Source organism: Hylaeus volcanicus, chromosome 4 (genome assembly GCF_026283585.1).
Source record: "Hylaeus volcanicus isolate JK05 chromosome 4, UHH_iyHylVolc1.0_haploid, whole genome shotgun sequence".
NCBI lineage: Eukaryota > Metazoa > Arthropoda > Insecta > Hymenoptera > Colletidae > Hylaeus > Hylaeus volcanicus.
Window position 1 is genome coordinate 13,945,815 of NC_071979.1, and position 22,420 is coordinate 13,968,234.

Consider the following 22,420-nt stretch of genomic DNA (forward strand, 5'->3'; position numbering starts at 1 on the left):
AAATTCCATCGGAATTTTCGCTCGTATCGCCAGTAATCGTTTGCTCTGGCAATAAAAGCAGAAATTATTCTCTTTTGTATCGTAAATTAAAATGGCACGCACGGCTGTCAGGCGTAATTCTCGAAATTGATGATGCTGGATACTACACGATCAACGTAAATATTCTTGAATAATTACGCACGCACCGTGCATATTTCCGCCTAAGCGTCCAAACAAAGAGGAACTGACGACTCGTAGCATTTCAAACAGTAGAGATACTTTTTTTCTATTTAAAGTTTTTCTTATATCTACAATTGTTGGGGACGAACAAAATTCTAGTTCGCGACGAAAGAATTATCGCAACAAAGAACAGATTTCATTGTATTTAATATCTTGAGGAAAGATGGAAAGTTACTTTTGATTGATTAAAAATGTTTCCTTAAAGGTTTCCTTAACACGTTGACTACCACATTTACTTTTGTGAACATTTTCATTAAGCTATATTTTGAGATAATTGGAAACTACAAAATCTATGATTTGTCACAGTATTAGGTGGACCAGAAAGAAATGTCGTTTCTTTTACATTAAATTCTAACAGATAAATTCATAACAACTTTTTATTTTTAATCAATTATGTTCGCACTCTTTACCAACAACCTTTTGTTATCCAGTGTGCAAATTCTCAAACTCAGATCGATCAAAATCAATTGGTACACAATGACCTGATAAATGATAAACAAGTATTGACATTTGCAGAACGACATTACTTTCTGGTCCCCCTAATATTTATTGTTGCAATCTCATCAGAGTTCAGGAATATTATCCAGATTTGTTTTCTTTAGCATCTCTGATCTTCAGAATGAATTTTGTTAACTTCTATTGGAAGGTTTTGTCATCCATATGTGGCTGATATGGTAGTCAATTCGTTCCATGTATTGCTTCGATTATCATCTTTTACTTCAAAGCAACCTCATCTTTCATTGCAACGATTAATCCAAGATCCATTGTCAATGTAATAATAAATTAATGGTTTAATGGAATAAATACAATTTTTCATACGAATAATTGTATCAACGCCATGATTATTTATTACGTTAACTTTCTATTTTACCGTCATTTTTCGATATCGACTGCAATTTTTAATCAAACATGTTTTACAAGAAATTAAGAAATTTTTTATAATACACAAATTTTACGGCTTATAAAATACTAACGAAACGTGTAAAAATGATTTAAATCAATTAAATTACAACTGAAATTTCTTTCTACAGACAATCGAGAAGTTTTCAAGTAGTACGATCTTGTTTTGTCAGACCTGATGATCTTACGAAGCAAATTATCTTGAAAACATAGAATGAATTTGATAATACAGTCCGTGGTATCTTTTTGTCGTAGACTGTATTTTCAATAAACACTAATAAAAAGTGCCATCATTTACCGAATATGCGTTTTATGACCTTGCAATTCATGCTCAGCAACACCATAGCCTTTTATGTCGCCTACTCTGGAAGTAAAGGTGAATCAATAACAATTTGAATACACCGAAATATATTTATCCTCGAAATTCAGGTGTTTCCTGCTCACCTCGACTGCATTTCACCTACACCGATCGAAATGCATTTAAATAATACGTAGTCAAGTTTGCATTGAACTTGCCAAGGTCTGATAACCTTCGATCTCCTTTTCTCTCGAAACCTGTTTGAAATAAACACCCAGGTGTGCCTTCCGTTTAGCGCCGCGACAGAGAACATATCGTAACTTTCCCCAAACACCATTATCGAAGTTAATCGGTGCAAAAAGCGACAGCAGTGACTATTATTGCTCGTTAATTAATCAAGCTATAGATCGGTAGTTCTAATAAACTATAGTAACTCACAAACAGGTTCATTGAACAATAATTGAATGTGATTATTTGTAAATATAGACGGTAACATTTCTTCCCAAGTAAAATAAATACAAAATAATTGTCGAGTTAAGAAATGTTATATCAAGGACTACCATCGTCACAGTGGTAAACATATTTTCGTTTTTATCGAAACGTAATAAAGTCACATTCTGAATAAAGTCAGTCACTTTATAGGGTAACTTTTCCATTTTCTTTAAATTTAGATACGTTGGAGCATTTAACTTACTGTCAGCACATTGCATGATTCTTTAGTCTGGAATTGTACCAAATTTTGTTTAATAAAACTAATTGCGGCTTACGTTACTATATTTTATTACTAAAAAGGGAGTTTATAGTTTAGTTAACAAATAAAGATTGCAATTATTTATCTAATTCCTAGTTAGTAACGAATTCAACGGTATAGCGACACTTCTACAGTAGGAATCTAATGACTTTAAAACGTATTACAGTTTGACAACGAATTATTTATTGTCTGACTTTTACAACTGTCTCGACCAAACTGAACTCCGAATTATTATAAATAACAAATCACACCGCGTTCCCACGCAACCATTGCATACACGGATCCACTCAGACACTTACCCTCATATTATATATCACACTCCTACGTACAGTTTATTTTAAAATAAAATCAGAAACAAGAATATATAATTAAGCCTTTTCAAATATTCAGTATAGGTCTTTATTTGATTATTACAAAAGTAATTGCATAGTAGTCGCTAACTTAGTTACGTGATAGTACAGGTACCGACATACCATCAACGTTGGAAACGGTTTAAGTGGTTTGTCAGTCTGACCGTAAGATCGCGGTAGTTACAAAGCCAACTGAGAATTGGGGAAGGAAGGTAAAGAAACACGTCTTTTAAAATCGCGGAGAGTTGTTTTTCTCACGAATATCGATTTTCGAGATAATGTTTGAAATTGATTTAAAGAACAACTGTTCTATACGGAAATATGCAACTTACACCATATGTTTATTTATATTTCCTGTATATATATGAATTTTTATGGAATTTTATAATGTATAGTGATTATACTCTTTATTATTTAAAATAGTACTAATATAATAGTAGTAATAGTAAAATGTAGACTGACCATTGTTTCTATCTTTGTGTTCATCCAAAGTAAAATAAAAACCTGAAAGAGATTTTTAATGTACATAAGTAAAGCAAAGTGAAGTTTTCGGCTGAACCACTATGAACAACTTAAATTTATATTTAACAAAACGGTGTCCATGTAAGTCAAATTGTAATTGTAAAATATTACAAAAGACTATTTAAAATTTCTATAACACGCGTTTGCTTCAGACTACAGTAGTTCATTATGAAACCGCTAGGTAGTATTAAAAACTCTTATGGTTAGTTGTTCGATAAGAGTCGATTCCAAGCATATATGTTATTAATTGTTTGATCATTTACCAGCTGTAAGTTGATGAAATATGTCAAATATATATTTTACCGGTAAAATCGAATCACTATCTGCTACTGTTAGGAAACTTGCAAAAATCGATTACTGTTTGCAGACCTCTGTTGGCAAATCGAGCGTCGGTGTACCAATGAATTCATTTTACCGTAAGACTCGAACTATTTACTAACATTACATCAGATAAGATGAAAAATGCAGGTACGTCGGAGCTCGTGCATTCGAATATCGCGGATAGATGAAATATCACATGTTGAAATTGTTGCGCAACGAACAGCGATTTTACGCATACGATTTGACTCAGTTGTAAAATTGTACGTTATTGGAAAACATTGAACGACTTAGCGTGGCATTTATCGTACGATAAGCAACGATTCCAGAAACAGCAAATCGCAGGAAATCATGTATTTGTAACGTGAATTACATACTGATCCGACAAAACGAGAGCACACAATGAATTTTCAAAATTATCTTATTTTTTATCTCTGATCCTTTTTACTTGAATTTATTCAAACAATTTGTACAACTTTCGTTAGTTCAAAGGCCACAAAAGCCTCAACTAGTTCTCACAAAAGAAGATGAACGCTTTTTGAAAAATTCTTCTTAGTAGTACAAATATGAGAGTTGGTTTTAAATTGACATATAGTAGGACCTCTTTTTTTCATAAAGCACCTTTATTGCTCTTCCTAGTAGTAATTTATAAAAGATTATGAAATAGTATGGGACGGACGAATATTTTCATTTTCTCTCGCTCCATTTTTCGTACATGACTAAAGAATCCATTCTCTCTTAACTGTTTAGTCAGAGTGCTTTAATATCGATAGTATGGACCTTACATTAAGAGCTTCTTAAGATTTAAGACATTGGAGTCTCATTAGTATTTGAGATTCCTAGTATCCAGATACCATCTAGATATCTTTGATATCTAGGAATCTCTAGACTTTGAGATCTCTAAATCCTGATATTTGTTGGTTCAGAGATCTAAATGACGTCATATCTACAGAGGTTTAGATATCTAGATTGTAGGCTCTTTAGGCTTTAAGATCTTTAGGTTCTAGGATCTCAAGATCCTAGAATTTCAAGATCCTAGAATCTTTAGGTTCTGAGATCTCTAGGATCTGAGACATGTAAGTTCTGGCAGAAGTGAATATTTAGTATCATATAGATACCATCTAGATATCTTTGATATCTAGGAATCTCTAGACTTTGAGATCTCTAAATCCTGATACTTGTTGGTTCAGAGATCTAAATGACGTCATATCTACAGAGGTTTAGATATCTAGATCGTAGGCTCTTTAGGCTTTAAGATCTTTAGGTTCTAGGATCTCAAGATCTTTAGGCTCTGAGACATGTAAGTTCTGGCAGAAGTGGAATATTTAGTACTTATTCTGTATTAGTTTGTACCACAAACAGTAATTTGGTCCTTCCAGCTTAAGAGAGGTTTACAACTCGCTTTGTCGGCCAGTAGCCACCGTATAGCACCGTATAGCACGTGTTGTCATGTTTTTCAGGATACTGGCAAACTTGATGGCAAACTTAGGCGATGGGGAAGTTGAAGAATAAACTTACTTAATTTTTGTATTTGCGTTTGTCCAAGTCTGCAAAATTAATTTTTTCCCCCCTTTTATCGTTATTTTTAATCGGTATTCTTACAACCAAAAGGTGTTAATGAAAGTGTGTCATTAATTCATTATCCAACGTGCTTATACATATTCCAGAGTTTCGTATACGTGTTTATTAACACAACTATAATGTTTTGTATAATACTACCAACAATGATTCTTTTATTTGCATAAATTACATAATTTTTGCAAATATCTATTTGTTTGGAGTGAAAATGATTCTCCGTGAGATAGTATAAACAATGTAAGTAAGTGATTAACGTTATTTAATGAAGAATTAATTATAAATAAAAATGTGAACAACGCGCTATTCATGACTACAAATGCGAATAACGAGTTATTTACGAATAAAAATTGAATAACGCGTTATTCACATTTTAATTCATAATATTATTCATATTCATATTCATAACTGTATTCATATTCATATTCACAAATCTGCATCATGTGAATTTATTCATACTCATATTTATGAATATGAATATCCCCATCTCTGAGTTCTGGTATTTGTAGACCCTGGAATCTCTAGAACTTGGGATCTCCAAATTTTGGAATCTCTCAACATTGGGATCAGTAATTTCTGGAACCATTAGGTTTTTAGAATTTCTAGGTTTTGAGATCTCTAGGCTCTGAAACATGTAAGTTCTGGTATTTGTAGACACTGAAATCTTTAAAACTTGGAATCTCTAAATTCTGGAATCTCTCAACATTGGGATCAGTAATTTCTGGAACCATTAGGTTTTTGGAATCTTTAGGTTCTGGGATCTCTAGGCTCTGAGACATGTAAGTTCTAGTATTTGTAGACCCTGGAATCTTTAGAACTTGTAATCTCTAAATACTGGAATCTTTCAACATTAGGATCTCTAATCTCTGGAATCGTTAGGTTTTGGAATCTGTAGGTTCAGAAATCTGTAGGTTCAGAAATCTTAAGGACTTCAAATCTCTACGTATAACTTTATGTTACATTTACATATTCCGATAAATGAGCATTTTTCTTTCGAATTGAAAACCGTTAAGATCTTGTTCCAACAAATAGTATCGATCGATTACAGCAATGTTCTTAATTTGTCCCAGTAAATAAGTTTTATATTTAGGTGGCTCTTTTAATATTTAGGAGGCTCACCTCATCTATTTCAGGCTGCTGGCCCCTCGTCGGGCATCGATCGCGCAGTTGGCTTTTTCCGTATGAAAGACACAGAAATGTATATGTACACGGAAAGTAAAGCGGGATTTCCACATGCAATGATTGTAGGAGCTAGTAGTATGTCAGTTAAATGGTGTCGATATCAATTCAGGTCGATTCCCACACGTTTTGACGGCTCTATAATTAATATCAATAGTTTGTATTTTCAGGTGTTTCCATAAAAGATCAGAAAGCATTGAAAAGAAATGAAAGCATAGATGATTTTTGTGTATACAAAATATTCTGTGTATATATAACGATGATAATATAATAATATAACAATGTGACGATGTGATGATGCGATGACATGGATATATGACAATCTGATGAAGTAACGAAGACAATAATAATGACTATTTGGCAATAACGATATGATGTTAATGTTGTGATAATATAGTGACGGGATGATGTGACAACACAACGACATTAATAATATTAGAATGTGACGATGAGGATGAGATTTTGTGACGATATAACAATGTGACGATGTGATGACATGGATATATGACAATCTGGTGATGTAAAAAAGACAATGATAATGACGATTTGGCAATAACGATATGATGTTAATGTTGCAATAATATGATGATGGGATGACGATTTGATGATGTGACGATATAACGATATAACGATACGACAACATGACGATATAACGGCATGACTATTTATGACAATTTGACGAAGTAACATAGGCAATGATTACAACAATTTGGTAATAATAATATGGTGTTAGCGTTATGATAATGTGTCGATCGGATGACATGACAATGACAGTGACAATAATATAACGACGAGATTACGACGATGCGATAAAGGAGCTATATCACAATGTAATGATGATGATTATGATACGATGTCAATGGGTATAACTGTGACAATAACGATAGCGATGACGGTATACGATGAATAAATGTGATTTCGCAAGCATGGATATTGCGCATACGTCTCCGGATATTCTTTTATAAATTCTAATGATCGATTCATTGACACTTTTATTATTGTTCATAGAAAAACTTTTAGAAATCAACCATTTTTTGTTTAGCTAACACGATGGCTAATAACTGACGATAAAGTGGCGCCAGTTTAATTTGCATGTAAAGTTAAATGACGCCACCAATCAACTGCCGCGCCAGCAAAGTAAAGGGCAGTTGAACTTGCTGGCGCCAGTCAGAGTTGATCGCCACTTCGAAGCTTACATTTTTTCAAATGACTTTATTAACGGAACTATAAAATAAAAATTGAAAACTCATCCTCTCCATCACGATTTCTACATATACAGGAGAAAATTGTTCTTGTCAACACTGTCGAAAATAACATAGGAATAATAATATTCATGGGTGTGGAATCTCATTGCTCCATCATATATATACCAGGGGGACCAGAAAGTAATGTCGTTTCTTTTACATTAAATTCTAACAAATAAATTCATAACAAGTTTTTATTTTTAATCAATTATGTTCGCAGTCTTTACCAGCAACCTTTTGCTATCTAGCGTGTAAATTTTCAAACTCAGATCGATAAAAATCAATTGGTACACAATGACCTGATAAATGATAAACAAGTATTGACATCCGCAGAAACGACATTACTTTCTGGTCTCCCTAATACAGCCATCATCATCATCGCGTCATCGTAATTGCCACATCACCGTCCTTGTTATAATCATTGACATCGTTGTAATTCGTCATCATGGTTATTATAATCACTATCGTTATCATACGTAGTATTTATCATCGTCATCGTCGTCATCATCGTCATCGTCACAACGTCAATGTCATTTTCATGTCGTCACCGCCATTATAATCATCGTCATCATAACTATCGTGATCACCATCGTTATCATACGTATTATTCATCCTAGACATGGTCATCGTCATCGTAATCATAATATTATCCTCGCAAACGCCATCTGTGCTCTCGTTTCTCCCATTACAACAGATTCTGACCCTCTGTCAACAAAATTTGTAACAACAAATGTTGATCAAGTGTTGCATTAGAAACACGTGCAAACATATTAAAGTCACTAACGGTGACAATACGGTGACACCATGAAAACGCGTGGAGACGGAAACCGATGTAAACACCGTTACACCGTTACATCATCGGCGATAGTGATCGTTGCATGTGAAAATACCGCTTAACGTCTCGGTGCTCCTGTTGTAACAGCGCGAAGAGACGAGAAACGGAGCGAGAAGGAGAACGACATCAAGCGACGTGCCGAACAAACGAAAGAGACGGTGAATATGTATCTTTGGCGAGGGCGGTGAGGAACGGCGGGGCTGGAGGGTTGCGTAAGGTCAAGGTTAAGGTAAGCCAGTCTTCCCTTCCTCTGTCATTCTCCATCTCGCTGGTTCCATGCTTCGTGTCCTGTGTCATGTACGCGAGTCAGTGTCAAGGGTCAGTGAACTTCCGATTCGGGCCGCCTCGCGCGTCATTTCGCGCCAATACTCAAACTTTCCTACCGATGACGAACAATATGTGTGATAACGTGGTATCCAATTTCCTCGAGTTCTCTCAGGAGATCCCGTCACGCGGAGAATGGTGTTTCCGTGCATATTGTTGCCCGCTGCTGAATAGCGTCACGAAATAATGTCTCTGGGTCGCACTATCTCTTCATCGAATCATCTCAACGTCAACATTCAAACGAACAAATAACCTTGGAAGTTATTCGGGAGACTGATTAACACATTGCCAATTGGTACAGTAAAAAGTACGCCATGTTCATACGCCATGAACTTTCTTAAGATTACTATTTATCTTTATAGTGGGATCAGTTGTGAGAACATGTCGGGAAAACAATACGGAATTAGTGTTCTTCAATTTGAATGGTCTTCATCTTCTTCAGAAACCTTTAAAAGAAGGTGCGATAAACAAGAAAGTAATTCACGCTATTAAAGTAGATGTACATTTACATGTACAAGAATATAACTATTAAAATAAAAAAAGAACATAACTATCATTTGTTTCTTAAAAAATATCAAATTTGGATAATGTAATGTAAAGAGTTGAAATTTTGAATACATGAATATATACACTTTGAAAGATACGAATCTCGTGGAATTAGATCAAAGTCTCTTAACTGTAAATATAGTTTCGAAAGAAACAGACGAAAATTATACTTAAGGAAACAGAATTTAATACTACTTTAGGAAGTCGATCAAAATTTTTCGTCGTTGCAATGGCCAGCAGGATGGCTGAGTAAATAATTCAAACATTAAATAATATTAAGTATAGAACATGAACGTGCATATTGTTGCACAACGTTCTGTATAACATATAACAAAAACAAAAACTTGGAATAAGACTTTTTAAATACTGCTGTATAAAAATTTAGTTACACATATTCTGAAGTTGAATTTTCATGTCGACCGTGGGTCAGCCATCACCAAAAGGTCAAAGTGTTTCCACTTCTCTTGTTGGAAGGATAGATAATACCTCTCAAGAGATAATGACATTGGAAGAGATATAAACTTGGCAAGAGATAGTAACTTGAAAGAAAACTGATTCGTGGTAACTTTGCAACTGTCAAGATTAATGTGTTATCTTCCTAAAAGAGAAAGAAAAAAAACTATTACACATTATACAGGGTGATGCATCTTAAATAACTTTTAAACCAATTACTGTGGACAAAATTTTGTCATACAAAAGTTGCATCGTTTCAAGGAGGACATACGACGCAACTCTTGAGACGTAGGAAGGATTCAATCTATGCAAAAAATATATGCATTTTCATTTTAAACAAGAATGCAAGTATCGACACCCACATCCACCATTGCGCTTATAAAAAAATATGGACCTATAGATATAATACTCTTTGAACTATTCATGTTTTCCCTTTGACATTTATCTCTAAAAGGACTGATAATGAAGTTACGACTTTTCACATTGGCTTGATTCACTCTGTATTAAATACTTCAACTGAATTCTAAAATCTGTAATTAAATCAGCTTCTATATTACAAATGTGTGATCCACATCTACTGTTTCTTCACTAATTTTTCATGCAAGACATTTTATACAAACACTGAATAATATCTACACAAATTGATATTTATTTAAAATAAACACCATTAACAAGTAAAAATCACCGATATATGGGCGACAGTGCTTTTCACTAAAGCATTAAAAAAAATTTAATTCTGAAAGTCAAACGTCAAGGAAAATAAATTTGAACGAAATTCTTGAATTTTTATCAAGTTGCTACAATAAATACCACAATGAATGTTTAATTACGTAGTTTTCAATAGTCTGTAAACATTTTTAATTACAGTAGAAATTTTCAAGATTATTGGTATGGTAGTCCACGAGTTAAAACTACAGATTTCCATTTATGTCGCGTGGAACCATCTGTTGTTCTTTTCTATCAGAACCATGAAAGACAAATACAGAAAAGATATCGAGGCGCTGTGCCTTGACCTATTTCTTCGTATAACTATTTCGGTCGAAGTTTGATGGCATCTTAACGATTTATTGGTATATATTTTTTTGTCGATGTGTGAATGCACAATTACACACGCTGCTAATGAACTCAAAGCGATAAATTAAAAATATCGGTATATCAAATGAAATACAAACACGTTGAGCAATTGGATCGTTGGTTAAACGCTACAGAAGCAATCACATATTTTCTTGAGCACTGTACAAATAACGGAGATTGCTACTGTACATTGTACTTAAAATGTAAGCTTTCCGCGTTTGCAAGAAAAGTATCACCGATACAAATTACGGAAGCTTCAGCTGCAACATGTGTTTAATGTGTCAGACTGCTATTCATGGTCTAAGTAAAGGATATTGATGTAACTTGTGTTGTGTAATCGTTCGATATATGAAATTATCCAGTTAGATCTAACGTTACACAAGCCTCGTATGTATGGAAAAACGAAGGAAAAGATCAGTGAAAGATTATGTTATACTATTCAAAATTAGGCTCTAAAGTAATGTAATTAAATATGGAACCATCAATTTATGCGAGATTAAAAGTTAACCCTGTATGGACTCGTGTCATTTTCAGATCACACGCTAATATATCGACATTTTACCAAATAATTTTAGTTTTTCACAAGGTGAAGTATACGTGTTAATTATATAATGTCTCTGATAACCAGTAACAATATCGATGACGGTTGGCATCACCATCGACCTGAAGTATCAAAGTAAATGCCTTGCAAGTCGCTTAAAGAAGACAAAAGTTTGGTCTATAGAGGGTTAAACATTGATGGAAGGCGTGTGATGGAAGGCGATGAATGAAAAAAAAATGCTCTTTTCTATATCGTTTTCCACTAAATTTAGGAGAGTGTGATAGCGAATTATCATAATTGCAACATAAAACGAAAGAAACGATTAAAAGAAGATTATGTCAGTAAAGATTAAAACAGCCATTAAAGATTGAGTTACAAAATTAAGAATTAACATTTTCATTTTAATTGTCAATTCCGTATACGTGAAAATATGAATTTGCATAAACATTCGTAGTCTAGTGATAACTCAAGTTTCTAAACACTTTGGAAGCATGCGCCAAGTATCTAGAATCAACGAAACACTGTGTACTTAATAATATTTTAACTACTTTGCCTAAAGTGTCATAATCAGTAAAATATTGCAGCAGATGCTTTAAAATTAAAAACAGAGTAAACGGTTTCATTTAATACTGTGTCACGGAATCCAACAAGTATGGATTACCTCCCAGACTTTTGAACGGTATTGTATATTCAACAATAAAACGTTATCTCTTTTCTATATGCACGAACGGTAATAGAAAACCTTTCACGATATTGTATACCTGTCATTCATATTGTGAAGTCAATAAGTCCTTAACAAAGCCTTTGGGGCCGTTTAAATTTTAAAGTATGATACGCCTATTTTCTGTCAACATGCGCGCACCTATCTGTCGATGAATGAAAAAAAAATGCTCTTTTCTATATCGTTTTCCACTAAATTTAGGAGAGTATGTATAATATGCTCAATAGATATTTGACTAACAAACTATAACGTATGAATTGCATTCTCGGACATTCAAATGAACATCTTAAGAAAGATATTGCGTAGTATCCCGTAGAAAGTATTCTAATTATTTTTATACGAAATCCTAACAAGTATGTTTATTCGTTATATCATTTTAGAATGTTTAAGGATTGGAAGTCAACCTTCTGTAGGATCTAATTGAATTGAAATTGATTGTTCACACTTTCTTCGCGATTAAATAAATTGCGATTCGTTTAAAAATTAGGTAAATTGAAAATTGTATTAAACGAGTTGAAAGGAACTTCAAGTTTTTCTCAAATACAAAAGAACCTAAATTCTAAAGTGTTACGTCACTAATAACCTTGTTAAGTCCACTAAATATCTATATGAAACATTTTACAACAAAGTGATAAATGAAGGATCCTTTTTGAAGCACTATGTCATGAATGATAAGAAATGATTGCTAAAGTTTCAGACGATATCATGAATCCTAAATGGAAGTTAGATAGTTACCCGGTGCCGGTACTAATTGCTTGGACGTCACTGTGCAAATCCATTATTTCTCGCCGCTCTTTTATTCCGTTAAAATTTGAGGAAATTCAAAAATATTAGTACTATATAGAATAAGATAAATGAGCAATCTCATTTGTAAAATATGTATTGTTTACATTATTTTAATAATTATTTATAAAAACAATGACAAAAAGAATCATTTTTAGTGATACCTACATCTTTTAAAACATTCTAAATTAAATAACAAAATTACTGTACCAACGTTCTCAAATGAACTCTTCTGGCTTTTAGAGACGCAAATTCGTCTATTATTTTTGATAAGTCAATATTTCTGATATTTCATGTTCAATAGAAATAAGTGCAAGACTACTTAGTTTTTCCTGGGACATCGTAGATCGGAGATAATTTTTAATTATTTTGAGTTTCGAGAATCTTCTTTCGGCAGATGCTGCGGAAACCGACGGGGTTAAAAAAATTCTCAATGCAATAGTAAACTTTTGGAAACAAGGTAACAAGTCAGCATCTACAATCTTTTGTGAAACTTGAAAAGGATTGTTCGATAACGTCAAGAAAAATTTCCCGATACGACATTATCTCATGATGTAATTGAATACCATCAAAATCGCTTTTTAACACATTATTTTCATTTGATTGGAATTTCACATCCAAATTCATACATGATTTCATTAAGGACTTTCGGCCGCCTCTCTAAATCCACAAGTAGATTCAATTTCAATTGAAAGCTCTAATTAAGCATGGAACTGAAAAACGTGCACCAGTAAGTAAATAAAGAAAGAAAATAGGTTTGTAGTATCATGGTAACGATATGATAATTCGTGACTTTAGTCAAATGTTTTCTTAAGGTCCTTTTAGACGGTCGTATCTGTTCTCAGTTCAGTTTCAATTTCCATTATCGTTTCATTTCATTTCGGAAAACTAGATTCTTTTACACGATGCGTTCAGTTCTCACTGTTCCCAATCGTTTCAGTTCTTTGTAACCCGTTGAGTTGCGCGCAAAAATTCATTAATTAAAAGTGTTCAACACATATATTGTTCATTCCGGTTTAAAAGTGTACATTTGTGGTATCACAATTCATGGATGAAGTGACTGACTGTCTTATTGCAACAGCTTTAGTTTCGATTCTAAAGAAAAAGCTTGGACATAGCGACAGACCTATACGTACACCGTACAAAATTTTCAAGAAAACTGACGCGAGTCGTGACGCTCTTGTTTTTACATATAGGATTTCTGACAAATGAAATGAAACAAATAGGTCTATTCATCCCGTCAGTTTTCAGTCTTCGTTTCAGTTTTCCTTTCACTGTTTACTTTTTAAACATAGGAAAAACTGACAGTTCGAGTGAAACTGAAACTGAACTGAGAACAGATATGACCGTCTAAAATGACCTTTACACGTGTGATATCCTCATGAATACTACGCAAACATACGACTCCGCTGCAGCACGTGCATTTCTTCTTTACTCAGCAAGTATAAATATATATCTATTTTCTTTTCATATGACGGTCCATCGTGATACTTTAGAACTCCCATTATCTGAACAGTATACATTTCTTCCTTAACGTTGCATTTTCTTTCTTAACGAAGCAGATACGCGCATAGAATATCCGACAACGATTTTATTACAAGAATGTTATATTTATACTGATTGTATTCAGAAAATGGACGAAGTTAGTGACAGTATCTGTGAAGATGTGTCTCCCAGAGATAGATAAAATTCACACCTGGACGCAAACTTTCTAACATTGAATAAAAGATAAACAACATAAAAATTGAAAGTATAGAATAAAATTGCGTTTTAGAAATCAATCAAACGTCGCTAATAAATCACTATACCGTATTTTTATTCCAACAGAATTTTGGATTTCAAAGAAATAATGTGACTGTGCATGTTTTGTTACTGACATGTTATATTAATATTTCGCGAATTATTTTCTCGATGGATCCAACGAGTTCTCGAATCAATCGTCACGCGATTATTGTTCAGTGTTTACCCTCCCCCCATCCTTTGTTCTCTTCTTCGACAGTTATGTATCTTCTATCTTGTATTGATCTCAAGTGATTAACTATACATGCATAGTTATCGCACTAATACATACTTCTTACTTATTTCCATCTTCTTATCATAACTTTGTCTTACATGACTTCTACATTGTTTTTTAATACTGTTCGCAGTATCACTTAACTCTCATATCTGTCGGGACCTGCTAGTCTCCTTATAGCTCGGGTACCTCGGGATCGCTAAACCCGTACTGTAGCTGCGTATGTATTCGCATTCTACAGCCCCTGAGGGTGACAGATACGGTTATTTAACATAATTTAATATAAAGGAAATAGAAATTATTTCATACTTTTAAGCAATAAAATCTAGAACTGGTGAGTATTCGTATCAATTAACTAGAAATTATTTCATACTTTTTAGCGCAGTTTTAATATTTTTTCGAAGTCGGTTATATTTTTTTCCAAAAATTATTTTATTTATCTGAAAATGTCCATACCCAAAGAACTACACACATTTCTGAGTGCATAATTTGAATATTGAAGATTCCACTGTTTTCGATTAATGTTACTATTCGTTTTTCAGTCACTGCAATAAAACTTACTTTACTACCGTTTAATATATCATGATCAGTATCGAATAATTTAATACTACGTTGAAATCAATTTATCGTTTATTTCACTTTCGAACACCATAACTTGTTCCTCCACTTTTTTCAGTGCAATTAAATTTAACGAGGAAGGAAACAAACTGTTTCTTGCAAGCACAGTGAACAAAATGTTTCGAACTGATGCAATATATCTAGTTTATTAAACTCGATATCGATAGCTCTATCACACATTTCATTATCGTAGGCATGATTTCATAGTTCACTATAAAATAGCAATGTCACGCTATTCGTTGTGAATGGCAACATTTATGCGACTTTTACATCCACTAATTGTGCGATTAATATTTAGTTGTTTGACTAATCAGCCAACTGTAAAACTCGGGATGTACAGACGCATAATTATCAGTTAACAACCAGTTTCTTTCAACGTAACATCATAGTCTTAGAATTAACTCCCTCTAGTGAGTAAAGAAAAAACAAAAAACTTATTCAACATCTTATTACACTCACTTAGAGCTAAAATAATATATGTTTATTCATAAAATAGTTTTCTTCGTAGTTTTCTTCATAGTCACTTTTCACTGTGACAGTTACACTGTGATTATTACAGATCTTTTACCAATATTAAAGATCTAAACGTAGAATTTTTCAATTTTTATTATTACATTATGGACTCTGGAAAGTTTCAATGAATATAATTTGGAGAAACACTTTATCGGTTGATATACAACAATAAAAATTCGGTTAATAGTTTGAAAACTGACAAATATCCTGCATTCGGCGATTAGCAAGATTAATAAAAGATTTCTGACACTGAATCAAAGCTGATTATTAGTCAGTTCTTTGAACTATACGTTTGCTACACAGCATTGGAAACCGACAGATAAGATTTCGGCTGCATGGATCAGTGGTTGGTAACCTGCGACTCTGAAATGATATTATTACAGCTTTTAATCGGATTCAAAATATTTTACCCACATTCCCATTAAATCTTACACGGCTTAAATAAAGATATACTACGCACAACACTAAAATTATGATGGACCATCTTGTACTTTATTGCATCCAGTTTCCTACGGATGGATGGTGTTTTAATAATAATTCGAGACATTCCAAAATATTACTGTTTTTAAAATACTTTTTATATTTTTCTATTGAAAACATATCTTTACGAATAAAACAAGAAGTTTTTGTTTAAGTCTTTGAGCGCCAGAGGAAATTTTCATACGTATCCGAGAAATGTCAGACAATTTTAAGCAAACATGGATAACAAAAGAGATGTAAACAAAAATGAGCAGCGATATATCGCTCTTGGTGCTTTTTTCAGGTGTATGGTGGAGCGATATACCGCCCTTTGGCACTGAAATGGTTAAAAGGAGGTTCGTCTACGTTTAAAGCAAGGAAACAGAGAATCATATGTCGAACGGTTATAGAGATGAAAATTTATCAGCAAGATATATCAGTTCAGCGAACATCGAAATAATATCAGTTTCATTCGGCTGATGTAAACGGCGCCTAAACATGACGTTATCCACTCTGTTAACGACAAGCCTATGAAATCTATTCCAAACAAATATCCGGTCAAGGTACGATAACAAAAAAAATACAGATATTGCTTTATGAACGAATGATGAATTGGTACTTATAGGCCAAACAGTAGAGCATTTTTGTGTAACAAAAATACTAACAACAAACCGATCGTGCAATTACATAAAAAGGGATGCGTAAATTAATAGGTATATGTTTTTCACTCCCAACTCTGTTCCGTTTTCTTGTTATAAACAATTTAATGCAAAAGAAAAATCGTGATTTTTGACGTTTTTTGCTTACAAATTTTAAACTAATGCAGCAATATCAATGCTCCAAGCAGACAAAATGTAGATGATGAAAATACCTACAGAATGAGACCTAGAACGTCTCGATTGGATAATGAGAAACGAAGAAAAATCGGGAAAACCGGAAAATTCAGCGTTTTTTTTTCAAAAATTCCCAACTTCGCCATTCTTTGAGTTGAAGCGTTCGTCTTTTGGGGATAAGTAGCGATTAATGTGTTCTTTATGTGTACAAAAAACAGAGATTGTCGGATAATTAGTTTTCTCACAATCGCGATCTGAATTTTTTAGTGAGACTTTAGTAAGACCGATTTTTATTTAAAAAAAAAGATTTGAATAATTGATGTCATGCACTACGAAACGTATATTCTGATTTTTCGATAAAATGTTTTAAAGTATAAGAAATCCCTTCGAAAATTGATCATAAATGGCTGATCTTGGAGCATTAATATTACTGCATTGGTTTAAAATCTATAAGCAAAAAACGACAAAATTCACGATTTTTTTGTATTAAATTGTTTATAACAAGAAAACGGAAGAGAGTTGGGAGTGAAAAAAATATACCTATTAATCTACGCATCCCCTTTTATGTAATTGGACAATCGGTTTGCTGTTAGTGTTTTTGTCACAAAAACGCTGTTTTAATTCTCTACCGATTGCCCTATTATGGAAAAAACGGTGATTGTATGACTTTAATTTTCTCTTGTTTCAACCATTGGTTTAACAATATACAAATTTTTCGTATCGCTTAAACAATGTTTACTCAAAGCTGTTGAGTACATGCGAACCCCTTTTGTCACAATTTTTATTCAATAATGGTTTCCCAATATTATACAGATATTACAGACGAGGAAAACTTCATACTCAAAACGCTAGGTTAATAATGAATTAAAATAACTACTCGGTTTACTTGGAAAAAACCAAAGAGTAACTACCTTATCAAATTTATCTTGCACACTCACAAAAAGAAGAAGACAAGATTCAACAAGATTCAGGCCAAATAATAATATAATTCTATTTATAAGGAGTCACTGAAATTTTTGTTTGTTTTATTGGATGGATCTGAGCGAAAGTAAAGTTTGAGAAACACTATATTTATTAGATGATCTACTATGTACCAAATACCTCGTTCATATTTTGATAGTTTTGTAGACATTTCTATATTCTGCATAAAGTTTTAAATTTTGTTTATAAATGTTTCGTGAAATATTGAACTTGTGAAAGTGATAGACACACCTCTATTCACTTTCTGTCAGGTATATTCGATCGTTTTAAATAATTTTCGTTGTTATAATCTGTATAATCTGATCGTTTTAAATAATTTTCGATTTAATGATGTTCACAAACAAATTATATCTTAACATTTCGGTAGGAGATAAAATTAATTGTTATATTTCATTAAGAAATACACGATTCTTCCTTGTTGACTCGAAAGTGCAAAACATTATCCGAGATTTCTTTTCACTTTCAATGCTACTATAATATTAATATTATACACAAGCAAATTTATATTGCACAATTTATTATACACGATTAGATTGTAATTACGGTAGTAGCGATGATACTTGTGCTTCTCGAAACTTAGAAAGCAATAACATTTATATGTAGTAACTCCGCAATGTTATTATTTGTAACGTTTTTTATCTGTGCATGTTCGAAATTTCTTTTTGCTGTTACATAATCCACTACAAGCATATAAAACTAGATTTCGGGTAATGGTACCAATCTACCAAGGTATCATCTCATACGATATTTTGGGATTCCCAGTATTATATTTCAAATGAAAATTAAAATGATGCAATGTCGATGAAACGTTAATGTACGCCCCAATAATGCAAGAGCTGGCTACTCGCGCATCTTCCCAACGTCAATTCAGTAAAGTAATTTTTATCCTTAAACGATTAACTCGCCGTTGCGAAATATTAGGTGATAAATTTAATTTTTGCTGCTTTTACATCGACAAAATTGATTTATTTCGACGGGAAGATGAACAAACGAAGAGCACAACATTTGCAATGACTCTAAAAAGATAGATACATATTTCGAGAATGTTGTGTAAGAATTTGAAAAAGAAATCTCTATAATTTCCAGAGTTACCTTATCGCGGTTCATTTTTAATTGAGTAGAAAATCTCTTTGGTTTGGAGAAATCTAACATGTAAGAACAAAGTCACTTTCAACGGTGTCTAAACTAGTAGCTCTAATAACGAGCTACAAGAATTTAATTTACCACCTAATACTCGTTACTTGATCATTGCTGTCCATCTAGGGCCTAGGGGATTCTACTCGAAGCCAGGGAAGCGTTACATTTAGACAACCCAACGAGTATAAATACTGGTTGTGTTAATCGCTTGTGCACGTTATATAAATCAAATGGAGATCATTTAACGAAGCATTACTGTTCGTCCTACTAGGAAGTTTTAGCGGTAACTGCTCTTTTCTTTTATTATTAAAACTACAGAGAGTCACCGCATGTCTATTCTATACTTCTAGATCTTTTAAATTAAAAGGGAGAGAAGCAATTTAATTTATCGATATAATTAGTAAGTTGTTGCAATAACTGTTGGCAAAAATGTCAGCAAATGCATTGTTAATACTTGACTAACTTTAAAGAGAAGTTCAAAATAAATGTGTCGATCTACCAATATAACTAGTACCATATTAGTACCATTGTTAATAATTGATTAATTTTAAAAAGAAGTTCAAAACACCTAAATATATTAAATTGATCGGCTTGGTAATTTTAATGTTAAATAATAGAAATTATATATTAATTCTAGTTATGTGACACTTGAAAAAATTGTTCTTGAAAAAGCCATATATTCTATACTGAAACATTGACTAATAAATCGTCTTATATCGCAACGAGTTATTATTTTTTCTTACCACATAGACTCAAATTGCTTTGTTAACGAGGAAAATAATTACTACGTATGAATTATCTAACCACGTAAGCATCACTTAATTGCAGAAATGTACGCGTACTCTCTACTCTTGTGTATCTCGTATTCAGCTGTGTCAGTGACATTGTATCAGGGTGTTTCACGATTACGTTGTTCTCGTCACAGTCGGATTTAACCTGATCGTAAACCATAACGAGACAGATCACATGTTTCTCTTTGGCAAAGATACAGTCACTAATGAAGAAATAATTCATGGCTAATACTGCTTTAAATGGTAGCATGTCGATCGAACAATCAATGGCGAAAGTCGCATGACGTTAAGAAGTCGTATGACTCGACACTTATCGTTAGAAAAAGTCCTTTCGTCATCACCGTTGCATCATTTCTCTCTCAAAAAGTGCGTCGTTATACTTAATCATATTACTATTTACCATATCATTACTTGATTCTTATTCGTTATTCCATTTTTATTCATTCAAGTGCTATCAAAAACATAGAAAACAGTTCTGTTTGTTCTGGAAATATGCATCGTAATTTTGTCTTAACTTCATACAAGTTCAACCACTTAACTTTGCCTCCTTAAATAGCTCTTCAATGGACTATCGTACATGTATAAAATTTGTTCATGCAATAGTTGCGTGATATCAAAGGGACGTACAATTAATCAATCGCTTTTACTTTGTTGGTTCACAGAGGTATCGGGGTCATCTTCGATTTCTTTTTAATTCCTTTAATTCCTTAAAAAAAGGTGTCTTACGAAAACGTGTCATATAGAATTAAAATATCTTACGAGTAGACTTTGAGACATAGTATCCCATATGGAACTCGTTAAGGCTACCGTTACCTATTAATTAAAATGGTCAACTTTGGACAAGTGCCGTAGTCATTGCGCTTTATAAATGAAACGAATGAGGGAATGGAAGTGTTTTCTACCACTCTAGGCCTTTTCCAATAACTTGCATACAAAAAATAAAAGGAGACTATGACGACCACCACGAATGACTTTTGTTCACTTATTGTTAGATTGACTATTTGTCATGAAGGCTTTCTATTTAGCCAAACGAATGGCTGTTTCGAGCATATCCTGCAAAAGCAAGCTACTCCACATTCCTGGACCACAACAATGTCTATAACTCAAGCAAGAATCAAATAGTGTAGAGTAAACATAACGGTTCATAATACTTGACTTATAAGATTTCTGTGTGAAATGAATTGTAATAATTACCAAATGTACTTTGAAACGTACCTGAAATACTCTCAAAATAAAAAAAAACAACTGTACATAAACTTTTCTGATTAAAAAAAAAAACACTCCAAGAAACTCTTAATTCTTGGCCTCATAATGTGATTTCCTCCCTTCCATATGTTTTCCATAGTCTCTTGTTAGAATATTCATTAATTTCTTTCTTTACAATGCTTTGCATTCTCTTCGTTCTCTGATATCCTCATTAAATATGATAATAGTTTGTTGGGGTTCACTGGTCCCCTATAGCTCGTGTACCTCAGGATTGCTAAACACGTACTGTAGCTACAATCAAACATAGCTACAACCCCTGAGGGCCACACTAGCCTAACGTACGGACAAATCAGCGACAACTAAGTGCAAAGTCGATAAATTCAAAACAAATGTCATAAACAAGAACTTTGATAGCGTTCGTAAGAACGTCGCAAAGTTAATTACGGCCAACAATATCATAATTATATGAGTGAAAACATTATATAAAACTTGAAAGAAATTATAAATATTGAATGAAAGAAATTAAATTATTTTTGTTTGTACACAAAATTTACCTAGGATTACATTTATGTAATCGTATAGAACATTTATGTTGAACATTATATATAATGAACATAATGAACATTATGTTGTATCGACTTTCAGCAGAAAATTTATGCATAAAAAGATATAAGACATAAGTTAGAGAATTGATAGTTGCTACGATATTTTTTTCCGCTACTGTACGTCAACCGATAGGAAGAATGGATACGTACAATGACGTGTAATGCGTCATCTCAGTGAAAAAAAAAACTGACTAATTCAGGAATGAGGAACCTGCTACCTAAAAGCTACACGCAGTCTTTTCAGGTGTTCGTTGCAACATTCTGCATCTAGATCTACCGAAACCATCTACAGATTATATGTTTATAATAGGGCCAGAACTACTGAAATATTTTATTATATTTCTTACAAATAAACTTGTAAATTTGAGAATTCTAATATTTGTTATTCAAATAACTATCGAAATGAAACTATCGTATACTAGACTGAGACTACTTCTATTTAAATTTTCCGAATAACCAAATGCTTGATCTGTTCGAAAAATATTTGAATAGTCAAGTATCGAAAGTTATGTATTGAAATAGCGTTTGACCAATAGATATAGGAAGACTACTGTCACATCTTCGTCAAACATTGTTGAAGCGAAAACAATTAAATACAAGCTGTTTACCAATCGATATGTACCTAATATG

General features: G+C 33.0%; 1 protein-coding gene and 1 long non-coding RNA gene across 3 annotated transcripts in view; one reads left to right on the plus strand and one right to left on the minus strand.

Annotated features, from left to right (window-relative positions):
• LOC128875972 (phospholipase B1, membrane-associated-like) overlaps positions 1–22,420 on the minus strand; it is a 42,349-nt gene that overhangs the window by 18,014 nt on the left and 1,915 nt on the right. The window contains exon 1 of one of the 2 annotated variants that reach the window (XM_054122038.1): positions 15,104–15,376. The exons of the other annotated variant lie outside the window; for it this stretch is intronic. The gene's annotated coding sequence lies outside the window, so the exon portion shown is untranslated. Of the gene's footprint in view, positions 1–15,103; positions 15,377–22,420 lie in introns of those variants that run through there. 2 annotated transcript variants of the gene reach the window in all.
• On the plus strand, positions 12,886–21,533 carry LOC128875976 (uncharacterized). The gene is made up of 3 exons (XR_008456924.1): positions 12,886–14,981; positions 16,542–16,800; positions 17,884–21,533. It is a non-coding gene; the product is annotated as an uncharacterized LOC128875976 (long non-coding RNA).